Source organism: Tachypleus tridentatus, chromosome 13, assembly GCF_004210375.1.
Source record: "Tachypleus tridentatus isolate NWPU-2018 chromosome 13, ASM421037v1, whole genome shotgun sequence".
Classification (NCBI taxonomy): Eukaryota; Metazoa; Arthropoda; class Merostomata; order Xiphosura; family Limulidae; genus Tachypleus; species Tachypleus tridentatus.
Window position 1 is genome coordinate 161378963 of NC_134837.1, and position 13553 is coordinate 161392515.

Consider the following 13553-nt stretch of genomic DNA (forward strand, 5'->3'; position numbering starts at 1 on the left):
CTCATAGATTTTAATGAACACCAATTTCGCACTCATCATTTCCAGCAAGTATTTTTGCTTCTCAAGTTTCCATTGGCTAAGCCTAACACCTGAGTCATTAAATACCCCCACAATTTCTTTCCTGTGGATGTGCCTTTAATATTTAATGCAATGTGACCCTTGTTGACGAACTAAAATTGGACTAGGATATTACATTTTCAAATTTCACATTATTTCCACCATACGCAACTGAGACCACAGTCAAATGTTTTATTTGAAGCGATTTAGTGTATCGATATTGCTTTTATTCAGTCGTTTTCAGAGCTCAAATTGGCAATGGTTGTCTCAAGGGTTAGAGAGATTTCTGCTTTCTTCAAATAAAAAATATTCCCGCGTTTTAATAGTTTAGTATGGTTCTCCCTTTGTTTTAGGCCCGGCATGACCCAGCGTATTAAGGCGTTCGACTCGTAATCCGAGGGTTGTTGGTTCGAATCTCAGTCGCACCAAACATGCTTTCCATTTCAGCCGTGGGGGCGTTATAATGTGACGATCAAGCCCACTATTCGTTGGTAAAAAAGTACCCCAAGAGTTGGCGGTGGGTGGTGATGACTAGCTGCCTTCTCACATGTCTTACGCTGCAAAATTAGGAACGGCTAGCGTAGATAGCCCTTGTGTAGCTTTGCGCGAAATGCAAAACAAATAAACAAACCCTTTGTTTTAATATTTTAATGTGATTTAAGATGTAGAGACAGGATGACATACACATATACAATAGTGGTTGTCTTGTGGCAGAATTGTAGCCTTTACAACATACAATTTAAGTATTCTATTATTATTTTCAGTTGTGTATCTTACAACGTACAAAATAGTTTGTTGTTCCATGATCATTGCAATTGGCATGTCGATTTTATGGTTGTTGAAAACTCTCACATTTCTCCTATAGTGATAATATAATACGTTAAGCAAGACATCTTATGTTCATATGCATATATGCTGAGTATATATGGAAAACTGAGTCACTCAAAAAATTTTTGATTCAAATTAGCATTTTGTGAGCAAGTTGCAAAATATTAATAATAACTATAGAATTAAGTGTTAATCTATTATATGGTTTATCTCTTTCATACTTTGAATATTTAATTTTATTACTCAAAACAGTCAGCGCTTCTTATAGGATTTTCAAAGACACTATATCGTATTAAAAAAGGTTTAAAATATTTGAACTGACAATATCATAAAAGCATAACAGGTGGTTAAGGCACTCGACTCGTAATATGAGGGTAGAGGGTTCGAATACCTGTCATTCCAAACATGCTTACCCTTTCAGTTTTAGGGGAATAATAATGTGACGGTCAATCCCACTATTCGTTGGTAAAAGAGTAGCCCAAGAGTTGGCGGTGGGTGGTGATGACTAGCTGCCTTCTCGCTAGTCTTATACTGCTAAATTAGGGATGGCTGTCAAAGATAGTCCTCGAGTAGCTTTGTGCGAAATTCAAAACAAACTAAACCATGTTAAGTCAAACTGAAATAAATGTAATCCACACACACACACTTACGTATAAGACACTGAACGTGATATGTTTTGAATTTGAGAAATTTAGCAATGTAACTTTAAATATATATTTAATTTCCAACCGCTGCCAGCTCTAAACTTGCGATTACCACATGCTCTATAATCAGCTCACTTGATCCCGAAAAAAAGTTTATCCTTGAGCTATTTTGACACTAAAACTTTCTAGCCATGAGGTAATTAATCCAAATTATATTGGAAAGATGAGTGAATAGCGCGCCAACATTCTATTAAGATCCATGATCGAATTATAGCTGTTATCAATACAAAACATTGTCTTTCCCTCTCAAGCCGTTCATGAAAACAGTAGCAAATTAGCACCTAAAACTCGATAACACAACCCTGCGAATTTAAACTTTTATATAGTTGTTTGGTTTTAATAACAGATTTCTCATAATTCAGCCATGCAGATTTGGAAAATGATTTTCTTTTCATCACGTAAGGATTTTTTTGCAAATCGAGAAGAAAAATTCTTAATTAGATCAAATTATTATCACGATGAATATTTATTATTATTATTTTACTTAAGCTTTGATTTAAAAACGATCGATAAGACTCTCACGTCGCGTTGGTCTAGAAAAATCTACAGCCAGTAGTTGTCAATATTTTAAACATAGCATCATGTGACTCAATTTTAATGCAAATGATTCACTTATGTACAAGTACATATGACGTTTTGTGAAACATCTGTACGTGATGGAGAAAGATGAATAGCATTTTCGGACTCAGCGTACAGGAATTACTGTAGAACATTAAACTTTTGAAAACAATAAAATCAGCACAGGCCTGTGTAATTAATATCTACTATAAAAAAAATATAACAGTTAGATTTAGTGATCATTTAAGCTGCTAATCACAACAATAATTGATATCCTACTAGCACAACCTTACCCCAAGTGAAAAGATTGATGATAAAAATAATAATAAGTGGATGTAAACATGTAACTTTACTCGGTGGAATCATGAGGTACGAATCGGATTCAGTATTATTAATAAATAATTTAAACGAAATCTCATTGCTCTCCTTATCACTTGGAAATATCTTGTTTATTAAAAATATAATTATTTCTTTGTTCTAAAACCTGTTTCTATACTATTGTCTCACACATCAAAAAACCTACTAAGGCAAATAGATAGTTTTATGTATTTTTCCATTTTTGGCTTCATAGGAAACTGAAGATGCGGTATATATCTATGAAATGTATATGTTACCAAAATTGTAAATGAAAGGATCGCCTATTTCCAAAAAATAATAATTTTTAGTTTTAATTTAATTTTGTCACGTCTTTTCCGAACTATTGACAATTAATATTTTTATATGCTCTAGAATAGGTCAGGATCTCAAGGTACCATTCATTTCTTACATTGCTTTAGAAGCCAAATGCAGGTCTAATTTTAACCATTTTATCTGTGTCACGACCTGAGGTATGCTTTCACAGGTGGTAGCTGCTATCACGTGGCATTAGGAAAGAAATATATTCTTTATTTGCTTTTAATTACATACCCTTATTTGAAATACCTTTCACGTTTAATATAAATGTAATAGGTTTCTAGCTATTTCCGAAGGAGAAAAATATTTAAACGAAAATAATTTATAAAACCTCATCACATAAAAAAATTCTGGAGGCTGCTAGAGGTCGTTGTGGTGTTCAAAAATATGGGGCACATTGATACGGAAAGAAGAAAAAAAGACGGCGAATTTTAGTTAGATAAGTGCAAACAGCTGATAGAATATAAACCAATTATATTATCTCCTCGTTCTGCTATTGATTTTCAAAATGATTCGTGTCAATGACCTAGCCATTTCGATACGTTTAATACTATCAACTGATCGAGTCAAACAACTAGCAAACGTCGCGGTTCGTCAAACAAATAACCTAAATAAAAGTTATTAACTTAAATTACTGTGAAAGTATTTTGTTTTATACCAATGAAAAGATAAAATATTAATGTTTAATATTTAATTAAGCACATCTCAATTTATGCATAACTGGTAAATGAGGCTCAGAGACGCTTTCTTTTGCATAAAGTGTAAAAAAGAAAAATCCAATAGATCTTCTATTTCTGCTTACAGTATTGTTAATTCACGTGTGATGGCTTCCATTTATAGTACTAAGTAATATAATTGTTCCACGTGCTGCCTCTGGGGTTAAATGCTTGTTCTATTCCGGTCCGGACTCGACGCTTGGTGCAGACGGGTATTAGCAGCAGCTTTATTAAGCTCAGGTGTTTTTATCCTCCTGGGCAAATAAGAAATAAATCAAAACGAAATAATAAGTTTCAACTTAAAAGTTATCTCAGCTCTTGTGGGTTGTCTCGAGGATATTTGTCATGCGACATCCTTCCATACTATGAACAGCCTCCAATACAGGTGATGCACAGGTTTACCTCGAAGCGACACCTCACGAGGGTAACATTAAAGAAACGCGTGTCACGAGATGGTGATTTCATTTATTGACGTTACGTTCGAACAAAGTTATCGTTTGGCCAGTTAGAAACATCAAAAGCTAACAATCACTGTCAAAACACAAGGGAGTGTTTGGTTGTCGAGCCATGATTTTAATATCAAGACCCATGTATTGAACTATTTATTTACTGGCAGAGTTCAGAAGAAAACAGCTGAAAAGAAGGTAAAAATTTATTATAAATGAAGTACATTTTGACTCTTTTTTTCTTAACACCTTAACTCTTTGTTCTAATTCCTTTTTTTCATTTGTTTACGAGTTAATAATATTGTGTCACCATAGCTTTTAAATATTCAATACATTTTCAATACTTAGTTTCTAAATGTAACCATCAAGACAGTTTTGTTTCTCACAGGGAGTCATACTTCCAAATATAATTATTTATTTCGTTATGTTCCATGAACATATATGAACTCAATGTCTATGTAACTATAAACTGGTTATTAGGTTTCCCTAAGGGAGAGAACATATGACTGCACACTATATGCACACATGAGAAAAAAACAACAAGAAAACATGTTTGAATTTTATATATATATATATATACTACCTAAATATATATATATACTACCTAAATATATATATATACTACCTAAACACCTTTCTTAACACGTAATGAAGACACTATTACATTTCTCCTAGAGTTAAAAAAAAAATTTTTTTGGAAAATTTTGTCCAAAAAGCAGGTTGAAATTATGAATGGTAGGGGAGGTAAGAATCTCTGTTGCTTAAAAACAATGAAATATTCTTAAAAGAAAACAATGACAAAAATCATCATAGGTGTGAAAGTGTTACGCAAGCTGAGTTGGTTCCTGTGGTGATTGAAGTTACATAGTTTCTGATCTTCTCAGATCATCTTCAGGTCGAAACGTTGTTCTCGACTTTATTTTAATAAAAGTTTTAATACCCATGCACCAGCCGTCTTGAGATACATTTTTACTTTAAGTGGGTTTCTCGTCATTGAGTACTACACGGTTTCTTCTCCCTAGGTAGACTTTCAGAAGTGTTTCAAAGATACAGTTTTGACAATTTGGTAAATTTATTATGCACCTTTCTGTGCATAACGTAGCCCCTTATTTTGACAATTTGCACTGCAAGCTCTAAAACAGTATTCTCGAATGGCACTACATTCATATCAGTGGTATATTTGCTGAAACGCAGAATAAGAGTTCGTAACCTGGAAAACAAAGTGTTTTATTTGATTAAGAGGTAAGTTATGATTTTTTCAATTATATTAAACGACTATATTATCATGTTCATATAGCCACAGGTGACTGCAAGTTTTTGTTGTGTTTTTTTTTCAGAGCATCCGACTCTACAATTAAGATTTATGGCGTTAGCCTTCCAGATATTTTTCAGCTGTGATAATTATTATATGAAAGTTAAGATATGTATCTTATAAAATGTTACTATGACAGCCTTGAGTATTGATTTAGAAGCTGCGCCTGCGCGGTGAAACAAAACATCTTCATGCTCAACTAACAAACACGGTAATCGAAGTTTTGTAGCTTTTCACACGCTAGTAGAACTGACATACAGTATTTTGTACGTGTTTATGTACATAGAAAACTTGTTAATGATTATCTCACGATTGAAGATTATATTGCCTTGAAAGTTTTTGTTTTTTCGCGGATGAATTTATTATGTGTTTATTTCTTACTTTCGTGCAAAGCTACTCGAGATCTATCTACGCTAGCCGTCCCTAAGTTAGCGGTGTAAGACTAGAGGGAAGGCATCTAGTCATCACTATCCACCGCCAACTCTTAGGCTACTCTTTTACCAACGAATAGTGGGATTGACAGTCCCATATAACACCCATGGCTGAAAGGGCGAGCATGTTTGGTATGATGGGGATTCGATCCCGCGGCATATCTGAAGGAAAGTATCTAATATATATGTACTGTTATAAGAACAAACACTGTAAAGTTCTGATGACCTATTAAGGAGATTTTTAAAATACGATTTCGATTAACAATCTCAATCTGAGCCATTCCTACATAGACAATGCTTCCCCCTGCCTCATAGAAAAAATGATTATTATTGTAAGTGTTATAATTAAAATATTGGAATTCAGTAATATAAATTATGTAAAGTATGCTGTGGATTTTACATAGAAAATGTGTACCTAAATAATCATATACATATCAGAAGATATTTTGATTAAAGTAATCATTTGTCTGACTGAACAAAAGTCAAAAGGATTTCTAAATAGTTTTTTCGAATATATAAACTCGGAAATAGACCTATGTCAATACAGTATGTAAACTCCTTTATTATGCAAGAATTCAACAAAATGTCTCAAATACTGTTAATCGATATAAATTTGTTTGTTTGCTTTGTATTTAGCGCAAAGCTACACGGAGGCTAGGGTAAGACTAGAGAGAAGGCAGCTAGTCATCACCACCCACTGCCAACTTTTGGGCTACTCTTTCACCGACGAATCGTGGGATTGACCATAACATTACAACGCCCACACGGCTAAAAGTGCGAGCATGTTTGATGTGATGGGAATTCGAGTCTGCGACCCTCAGATTACCAGTCGAGCCCCTTAACCACCTGACAATGTCGAGTCTTATCCATATAAGAAACATCACATAAACTAATCTAGTTATTCTAATTACTTAAGTTCCAAAATACAGCGAATTATATCAATTGGTTAATTGTTTGTGAAATATGGGTAGTTTCTTATAATAAAATCCCCCAGTGAGACAGCGGTAAATTTTCGGATTTATAATGCTAATATTAGGGGTTTGATTCTCCTCGATAGACACAGGTGATAACTCGATGTAGCTTTGCTCTAAGAAAACAAACACGTATTATTACGTTATATGTAGGATATATACGGCTATGCTCTAAGTTACGAGAGAAATAATGTACAGTTAGAACACGTCCGAAATAGGAAACAGAAAAAAAAAGGCATTATATTCCAAGTCCATAAAATTTGCCGTTTGTTTGTTTATTTGAAATTAAACACAAAGCTACACAAAGAGCTATCTCTGCTCTGCCCACCACGGGTATCAAAACCCGGTTTTAGCGGTGTGAGTCTGCATACGTACTGCTGCGCCACTGTTGGGAAAAATTTGCCGAAGCTTTTGCTGGCCACTAAGTTATTTATTGATGTCCAACAAAAACATTTCAGATTACGAGTCGAGCGCCCTAACCACCTGGCCATGCGTGGCCATTATGTGTTTGAGAAAAGATCAAGCTGTCATGGTAAAATAATTAGAAACTTGTTTTAAAATCAAAACAGTCTTTAACAACTTTGTTAATTCCATTAGTTCCACAGTGTGTTGTACATTTTATACACATCACTTACGTTCATAGAGATATGTTTGGCAGTATTATTATGCATAAATAACTAAAATTTATTAGTTTGCGATTGAGTGTCTGTACACTTCTTGCCTTGTTGATATAACAAAAACGACCTTTGCTTAAATTGTATCTTGCATGCGGGTTTGCATCCCCGTCGGACCAAACATGCTCGCCCTCTCAGCCGTAGGGGCGTTATAAAGTGACGGTCAATCCCACTATTCGTTGGTAAAACAGTAGCCCAAGAGTTGGCGGTGGGTGGTGATGACTAGTTGCCTTCCCTCTAGTCTTACACTGCTAAATTAGGGACGGCTAGCACAGATAGCCCTCGAGTAGCTTTGTGCGAAATTCAAAAATAAACAAACAAACGTATCTTGCATAAGTATAATGTTTGGCAAAAGGCCTAATGTCTGTAATAACTTTGTAACCAAGGTGTTTGCAGTTAGAATAATTAACTGTTTCTCAAAATTATTTAGTGTATAATCGTTATCTATTTGTACATTAAATAATAACACATTCAACTCTTAAATATTAAGAAAGTGTTCCCAATGTGTTAGATAAGCCTTATTTGTAGGTTGATGTTCAAATAAATGTGAGTGTGAATTATTAAAAAACAAATGATAGGTACACAAACAAGTTACACCATGATTACCCAGTGCTCTTTGGTCTTTTTTCACTCACCATCTTGTGTCAGAAATTAGGATATATAAACAAAAAGGTAAATTATAAATCCGTAAGAACAGGATTTATGATTAATTTTGTTTTCCTTTCGCTCTAAAAAGTTGAACGAGACACAACCGGAAAAGCAGCTGACCATTATACGTCACATCCTGAACAATATCTGTATTACTAAATGTCCTGATAGGGAGTTCAAAGGTCATAGAGTTACGTTGTGTAATAAATATATTTGATTAATATTTCATTTCGAAGTCACCCTGTGATAATATGGAACATACGACAAAAGTATTACAGCATATATTGTTCAGAAAAGTGTGTACAGGGTTATATATATTGAGTTACAAACAAATTATGAGCCCTGAAGTACCAGTCTGAGAATTTCGACCGATCTTTAAGCATGATGATACTTATTATTAAAGTATTAGCTCTGAACATGGTTATCTTTAATGCATATTGGAAAAAAATAACATTGCTGTATTACCTAAAAAATTATACTTGAAATCAGTATTTGATGTTCATCTGGCTTGTTTGTTTTTTCTTGATTCAAACTTTAGCCATGATTAACAATACTAAACACTCAATCTGATAGCCTTACAAGTTAGTTTTGTTTGTTTGTTTTTCGTAAAACAATATTCGTAATTCTTGATTGTCATTTTCATGTTTGGGCTAATATTTAGTGTATTTCAGTAACTGTATAAAACAAAATTTCATCAAAAGTTACCTAAAATGAAACTCTAAAAAAAAGCATATAGTGTCGTCAAAATCTTCGCTTTTTTTGTATTACAACCGTCCACCACTAGGACAGCGGTAAGTTTATGGATTTATAACGCTAAAATCAGTGACTCGATTTCCCTCGGTGGACCCAGCAGATAACCCGATGTGACTTCACTATAAAAACACAAGCGCAGAGTATTAGAACCAACATTTTGTGAAAGGCAGCTCTGGTTGAAAGCAGAACTTTATAACATGGCTTTATATGATGATAACTGATGCATACCAATTTCAACATGGTCCCAATGTTACTGAAATTTTTAATTTTATCACCCATCACAATACATTTTGTTAACATTTACGTTCAAGCCAAAAGCAGAGTACATAGTAGTTAATACAACAAAATCCACAAACGAAATTCTACTATGATTTTCCTTTTACATCTCGTTACTAAAAAAAAAATTATTTTTTAATTTCAGTTGCTGTGATTTTTAGGTTATCTTACTTCTTTTAAACAGTTTACCTTAAAAGGTTTGGTAAATAATCCTGATTGGTTGAAAAAAAGATGTATCTTTATACAGAAAACGTCGTGTGACGAATATTCTAATTCGAACTTGATCTAAAAGTTGTAGCCCTTGTGTTTCATAATACATTTACTTCATACTGTGATGAAGTAACGTTTACAGCTACTTTTAGGAAAAATCTTGCAATTATTTAAACTGATATGCTGTGGTGATTAAACCACCTCTTTAACATTTGGAAAACAGAACATTTCCTGTCTAGTAAGTTTTTATATGCTTTTTTATCAGTGCGATTATTTGTTGTTCGTGGAATGTTTCCTTTAGATTAAGATTTACGAACAGAGAAACTGTGATAAAAAATCAAATGAATAAATTACATTGCACAAATCTAAATGTTTTCATAAAAAAATGCGCAAAATTTTTACCCGCATTTGGTAATTATATTTTGCTTCTGGATGAATCGTGTTTACCTTGAGAAACTTATTTTTAAAATAATATCCTTGTTTTTAAATTAATTTGGACAGCTTTCCTTATATTGGAATTGTCCCAGCATGACCAAGTGGTTAAGAGGCTCAACTCTCAATCTGAGGGTCGCGGGTTCGAATCCCCTTACCATCAAACATTCTTATCCTTTCAGCAGTGGGGGCGTTACAACGTTTGTTCAACAGCACTAGTTAGTAAAAGAGTAGCCCAAGAGTTAGCAGTGGATGGTGATGATTAGCTGTTTTCCCTCTAGTCCTCCACTGCTAAATTACGGATGAATAGTGTAGATGGCTCTTGTGTAGCTTTGCATAAAAATCAATAACAAATAAACAGTTTATTATAATTAATGCATTTCTATTATTTTTATCTGCACTAATAAAAATCACTTAAGATTTCCAAGCCCTGCAACCTCATGGTTATGAAACTATAAATGAACGTATCCAACTATGAGGCCATAGCCCCTTTAGTCAATTCTTTTTCATCAAGTTACCTATCAGGTGGAAGCAGCTAGATTAAAACAAAAAATATAAAATATTTGCTTTATTTGCATATTGTCATTATTTTCGCGCATGAATGCTCTTTTCATACCACATGAGTTGTGTATGTGGTAAGCAGTCAAGATTAAATACAAGATAGTATAAATGTATTCAAGTTATTTATATAAATTCAATTTTATATCAAGTTATAATTCAATTTATTTATATAAAACTGATTAGTAGATAAGACATTTGCTACTATGAGGAGGCAAAGCTCAATTGCAGTCTACTCAGGCATGAATTTCCGCCTGTAGCTCTTGCGTTTGTGGACTGTCTCAGGGCATTATCGTTTAATGCTCCAGCAGTAATCTGCCATCATATGTTTGTCCCATCTCCCTTGGTAACGCTCTTCCATGGTCTTGAGGTCCTGATGGAACCGCTTGCCTTGCTCGTCACTTACAGCTCCTGGGTTCTTAGGGAATCTATCAAGAGGACTGTATCAGGTGGAAGCAGCTAGATTAAAACAAAAAATATAAAATATTTGCTTTATTTGCATATTGTCATTATTTTCGCGCATGAATGCTCTTTTCATACCACATGAGTTGTGTATGTGGTAAGCATTTAACTGAATGAAATCCGGTGTGTGTAGCATTCATCTGACTAAACGATTAACAGTTAGATTACCCAAATAAAACATTTTTCAACACTCGTCCTATATTGTTACTATACAAAACATGAAAAATAAATCAGACATCTTCAAATAACCTAGACTACCTAGATGCTATATTGCTCTCCTTTTCACACCTGACGTCAAAGCTGTAGGATGATCCAATGTTTTTGTTTAAGGGGTGAGTGTAACTTCTAGCGCATATCAAGAGGGAGCCGTATCATCTGAGACAAAGAGCTAATTCGCTATGTACAGTTATGTATATATACATATATATAGAAGTATGTTTCACAAACATTACACTATTTGGTTAACATATGAAAAAATTAGCTTAGAAACTAAAAATATCAGAATTATCCAGTGTTAAGAAATGTGCTTTCTTATAGCAAAGGCACATTAGACTATCTGCTGAGCCCACTGAGAGGAATCGAACCTCTCATTTTAGAGATGTAAATCCGTAAACATACCGTTGTACTAGCGGAGGGCGTGTTAAGAAATAAATCTAATATATATATATGTAGATCTACATGATTTACAGAAATAGAAGTTTAAGACAGATTAAGCTTTCTTTCATCTTGGTCATGATTGAGAAACGTTAGAGAAGAACAAAATAATTCTATTCTTGTAGTACAGGAAATTTTTGTTTTAAGCATTTTTTTACTTTTAAATTTAAACAAAAAATATCGTATGTGATTTCAAAATGTACAAAAACAAAGAAAATCCTTTGCCTGTCATGATGACGAGAAACCCACTTGAGGTAAAAGTTGCATCAGTTGCGAACACTTTGTTAACCTGAAGATGACCTAAGAAGGTCGAAATATTGTTCTTTACTTTATTTTAATTAAAGTTTTAATAACCGTAACAACCGTCTTGAGAATACACCGAACATTCATCTGAAGTGAGCAAAATAATTGTTTCCTGTATTAATTTCTAAAGCAGATGTATCAAATTGACATTCAAATGTACATATTTTGACTACAATTTGCGTTTTTGCTGGTCCAGCATGGCCAGGTGGTTAGGACGCTTGACTGGCAATCTGAGGGTCGCAGGTTTGAGTTTCAATCTCACCAATCACGCTCGTCCTATCAACCGTGTTGGTGTTATTATTTATCGTCAATCCCACTATTCGTTGATAAGAGAGTAGCTCAAAAGTTGGTGGTGGTTAGTGAAGACTAGCTGACTTCCCTATAGTCTTACACTGCTAAATTATGAAAGGATAACACAGATAGACCTCGTATAGCTTTGTACGAAACTCGAAACAAAGAAATCGTTTTTGCTAGTCCAAAAACCAGAAGCCCAGTAACATTTATGTCAGTTGGTCTTTTGGAGTATGTACAACCCAATGTGGAATCATTAACGCATTTTTAACTTGTGAATTCAGCTTTCGAGCAATCATTTTCTAAAATCTGTGCTACATATAGGGATATAGTTATCTTTATATTTACGAACGATTTTCAGGTTTTCGTTCTTAATTTGAGTGTTCAAGTAGCCTTTCAGTTACTCAGAACTAAAAGTTTTAGGATAACCCTTTCCATTCTATATTATTTGTGTCATATGTTATTCAGATAACACTTGTTGAATCAATACCTGAGAATCAAAATATTTAGAAAACTCAACGGTAAACAACTGTATGTGACTTCTCTTATTTAAATTATATTTATCTTATAGTTATTTCTTTTACAATAAGATATTTGGTCACGGTACAGAGAGTTTTAAAAACGCTCTCAAAAGGCTCCAGTGCGTAGTTTTGCACTAAAATAAAGAACCACAACAAACACTGAACACCTTATGGTGTTTACCATGCTTTCTCATTCTCAGTCAATGTATCAGTCTTATTGCTAAGTGAAAGTAGTATATATCACGTGTCCTAAACAGTGCTCATTGATCATCTCAATGCCACGCGCACTGGCATGCATTTTATTCACTTCATTAATCTTCCATTGAGGAAAATGAATAAAGAACTAATATATATTCAATGCTAAACTAAAAAAAAAACCTTTGTATTGTTTACAGTAAAACAATGCATGGTTTAGACATGTCTTGTCTTACACATTTTCCAATCCCTTCTGTACGCAACTTATTATTTGTGTAATTCTGGTGTATTTTTTGTCCCCGTTTAGTGCAAGGAGATGTATATACAATTATTATAGATATGGAATTTTTCTTCCTAATCAACCCATACTTCTAGTTAATTTTTTATATAGAGTTAGTTACATTAATTAGAGAGTTCCTTTTATGGTTCTGATCTATACAGTTAACGTAATTTTGACCAAATGCTCTTAATAAGCAGAATACAACGTTCCTGTTTCAGAGTCGAAAGACTAGACGCTGTGGAAAAGGGTAATATTTTTCCTAAGGGCAGTGACAAGATATCAGTTAATAAATGAAATTAGGTATATCGTGTTTACCTATTTGTAAGGATAAGCGGAAGGCTTAGTGAGACTTGAATGTGTTATACTTAACAAGTCGTCGATTGGATTACGTATGATACAGAACTCTACAAGCTACATGATAGTGCTAATAAGGAAGTCGATCACGTAGCGCTTATAAAATGAGTTAACTCAATAGGTTATCATTAATCGTTGCATTATTTTCTGGGGGCATTTGAATAAGATTGTCTGTTGTTGTTTTTTGTTTAGTATCTGATTGAAATCAAATATGCTAGAACATTTTTACGAGCAATATGACTTTTCT

General features: G+C 33.7%; 1 protein-coding gene across 11 annotated transcripts in view; it reads left to right on the top strand.

The window, feature by feature from the left end:
- LOC143240345 (GATA-binding factor 2-like) overlaps positions 1 to 13553 on the top strand; it is a 311086-nt gene that overhangs the window by 127611 nt on the left and 169922 nt on the right. The window contains exon 1 of one of the 11 annotated variants that reach the window (XM_076482628.1): positions 4161 to 4179. The exons of the other annotated variants lie outside the window; for them this stretch is intronic. The gene's annotated coding sequence lies outside the window, so the exon portion shown is untranslated. Of the gene's footprint in view, positions 1 to 4160; positions 4180 to 13553 lie in introns of those variants that run through there. 11 annotated transcript variants of the gene reach the window in all.